The sequence below is a fragment of the Ovis aries genome, chromosome 1 (assembly GCF_016772045.2).
Source record: "Ovis aries strain OAR_USU_Benz2616 breed Rambouillet chromosome 1, ARS-UI_Ramb_v3.0, whole genome shotgun sequence".
NCBI classification, from domain to species: domain Eukaryota; kingdom Metazoa; phylum Chordata; class Mammalia; order Artiodactyla; family Bovidae; genus Ovis; species Ovis aries.
Genome location: NC_056054.1, coordinates 36,771,792 through 36,775,535, shown reverse-complemented (window position 1 = coordinate 36,775,535; position 3,744 = coordinate 36,771,792).

The window sequence follows — 3,744 nt, the reverse complement described above, 5'->3', positions numbered from 1 at the left end:
TTATAATTACAAAGTACTAGATTTTTTTTTTCTGGGTGCACAGTATCTGCCTTTATTGCATTCCAAGAAGAGGAGGCTAGCTCCAGATGGCCCCCATCCCAGGCCTCAAGGAGGGGCTGTCAGGAAGGACGCAAAGTGCTGGCAGAGAGCAGCAATTCCTTGGGAGCCTATGCTGAGGCCCAGAGCTGCAGGCCCAGGATGGAGAGCTAATGGTTGGGGGCTGCTGCTGCTAAGTCGCTTCAATCATGTCCAACTCTGTGCAACCCCATAGACAGCAGCCCACTAGGCTCCTCAGAATACTAGAGTGGGTTGCCATTTCCTTCTCCAATGCATGAAAGTGAAAAGCGAAAGTAAAGTCGCTCAATCGTGCCCGACTCTCAGCGACCCCATGGACTGCAGCGCACCAGGCTCCTCCATCCCTGGGATTTTCCAGGCACGAGTACTGCCTTCTCCCAATGGTTGGGGGCAGGGGTCCTAATTCCCAGGCACAAAGACACTCCTCCAACCCACGCGTGGATGGGCTGGATTCCAAGAACTCCCGCGTGTACTTCCTTGGGAGAAGCCCAGCCTGTGCCTCTGGTCAAGAGAGGATGTGGAGTTCACCGTGACTCCGTCTCCCTTCAGTCCAGAGCGTGAGGTCCCACAAGGTCAACACCTTCCCTCTGGCCACAGCTGCTAATGCAAGCTTCACGCAGCTCTCACCTCACAGCAGAGGGCCTGGGAGAAGGAGGGGAGGCGGGTACTGGGTGAGGCGGCAGGGCAGAGAGGCCAGAGGGTCTGCTCCTCCCCAAGGAGTGGCAGGGGGGTGGGGGTCAGACTAGGGGAGCCCTTGGCCCGGGGGACAAACAGAAGTCAGTGAAAGGCAGGCAATAGGCTGCAGCTGGTCTCAAAGCCAGGGATGGGAAACAGGGAGCAAGGGACCAGGGCAGGCAAGCGAGTGACTGCCTGAGTGACAGGGGCAGGCCGAGCATGAACACGCGTCACCAGCGACCACTGCACAAGGAAGGGACCGGCCCTGGGCGGGCCCGGAGCCCCCCTGTGGGCTCAGGGACAGGTTAATGTGCAAGCGAAACTGGCAGGAATGAGGCAAAATGGTTGAAGTAAAAGGGACCCTGAGAGTCACCAGGCCAGACACAGCAGAGGCAGTCTGGAGCCCTGAGGACAGGGAGAGATCAGAGCCAAGTGAAGGGAGAACGGGAGATGCTGGCCCGTGTGCCCCCAGAACACAATGTTCACAGCAGTGTCTGGGGAGGAGGTTGACTGCAAGGTCACGCAGAGGACTCAGGGAGCTCCCGGCAGTGGCTAGTGTAAACTGCAAGGAGATCCAAGGCTGCCAGGAACTTGGAGGTGGGGCCTGGTAGCCCTGGTGAGAATGGCACCAGGACAGGCCACCGGGCTGGGTGCCACTTACCCAGCATCTGATGAGAAACAGCGAGGACAGGCTGCTCGGAGAGGCCCCGGGTGGAGCCTCCTCGACACACCTGCTCTGCTTGGTTGTGTACTGGGAATGTCTCCATCGGTTCCAACTGCTTCCTTGCTGGTCTGATGCCTCCCACGGGGGCTACACGTGCTCTGGGCCTTGGAGCCCCCCTCTTGGATGGGGGGTTGTCCCCATGACTGGATCCCAGATTTTAAGACCAACCTCCATTCTTTTAATTTCAGAACGGCTTGTGCCCTATAACAAGAATACATCCCACTGCCCTGACTTCTTACTCCAGGGTTGAGGTTTCTAAGGAGAAGCTGGCTTTGGTGCCCAGTAACCAGGTTACTGTTGTTTGGCCTGCATCCTTGCAAACTTGTAATTTATTGATTCTGATATTTACGCTGTGTCCCGTCATAAGATGTGCAGATAAGAGAGGCAGGCCTGAGATTAAGAATGGCCTGAAGAATGATCCTAATAATTAAATCACCTCCTTGGGCAGCACAGTGCCCATTTACTCTGGGAGTCTGTTGTGTTTAAATACTCCTTAACAAATTACATCCCGGTCAGGCCAGGACTCCCCAGACAGGAGCGTCTCTCAGGTGGCTCCAGGAAGACAGTTACTTATGGCAAAGGCAGTGAGTGGGGAGGAGACAGTATTTCAAACCTGCAAGAAAGAAAAATGTGAAGGCCAGCAAAGAAGAGCCCTGTCAGCAGAGCTGCCGCGGGGCTTCCCCTTCGTCAGAGATGCATGACTCTCTGCTGAGTTCTGGCACTCTGGCAGCAAGACGGACTGGGGTGGAGTGGAAAAATAGAGGATTCTCAAGTGGGGAAGATAGTAGGCCCAACATCCACAGCCTTCAGAATCAGAAAGATCAACATTAATACCATTACTACTGATAATACTAACATCAACCATAATAATAGCAAACACTTATGCAAAGCTTCTTGTTTGTCAGGAACTATTCTAAACATTTTATCTATGTTAACTCATTTAATCCTCACAGAAACCCAATGAGACAGCTTATTGCCCTTATTTTACAGAGGGGGGAAACTGAGGCATAGACAGATAAGAAACTTACCCAAGGCAACATAGGTAGTAAGTGACAGAAGTGGGAATCACATCTAGGCAGCCCGGTTGCAAGGTAAAGTTTCTTAACTACTCTAGCTTCCCTGATGGCTCAGACCCAGGCTCAATCCCTGAGTCAGGAAGATCCCCTGGAGAAGGGAATGGCTTACCCACTCCAGTATTCTTGCCTGGAGAATCCCATGGACAAAGGAGACTGGCGGGCTACAGTCCGTGGAGTCGAAAGAGTTGGACACGACTGAGCAACTAACATTTTCACTTTCTCTCTGCTTTATTTTATCTCCACAGTTGAACAGGGATACTGGTACCCACATGGCAGGGTGATTTTGAGAGGTTGAATAGTAGGCACTCAATAAGTAGTAAATAAGAATTAGAAATAGTGTAGTGAGACAATTCCCTGGTGGTCTAGTGGCTAAGACTCTGCGCTCTCAATGCAGGGGACCAGAGTTTAATCCCTCATTAGAGAACTAGATCCCACATACTGCACCTAAGAATTTGCATGCCTCAACTAAAGATCCTGCATGCCACAGGGAATTGGAAGATCCTGCGTGCCACAACTAAGACCCAGCACAGCCAAATGAATAAATAAATAGAAATAAATAAATATTTTAAAAAGCAACATAGTGATAAGAATCTCGGAGTGAAATATCTTGTAACAGTTTTGGATTGTAAGTAACAAGAATCTGACTGCCTCACTGAGGCAAACATGAAATTTATTGAAGGGGTATAGAATATCTTTTCTTTTTTGTTTTTTTTTTTTTTAAAAACTTTTTTATTTTGTATTGGAGTATAGCCAATTAACAATGTTGTGATAGTTTTAGGGGGATATAGGATATATGATCTTGAGCTTGCAGGATAGTGTCTTAGAGATTTTTCTACAGTGTTCTTGGTAGCAAAACCCATGAGGAAGGGAGGGAGGCAGGAAGGCGTGGGCAGAGCGAAAAGCCAGCTGTGATCCCACAGGGATGGCCTTTCAGAATCAGTCCAAGGGAGGCCACTCCAAGGGGGGAGCATAACCTTTGTGAGGTGGCACTCATGAGCAGAGGGCAGTTCTTGAGATGAGGCTTACCTGCGGCCATCAGCATGCAACACCCTCCAGTCCTGGGAGGCAGTCGGGACAGTGCACCAACGCATCCGCTATAGGAGGTAACATACAAAATTGAAGTAAAACTAACAGCTAAGCTTGAGCAAGGAAGTGGCTCAGCTGCACTGGGCAAGCAATGTGGCAAGAGCAAAC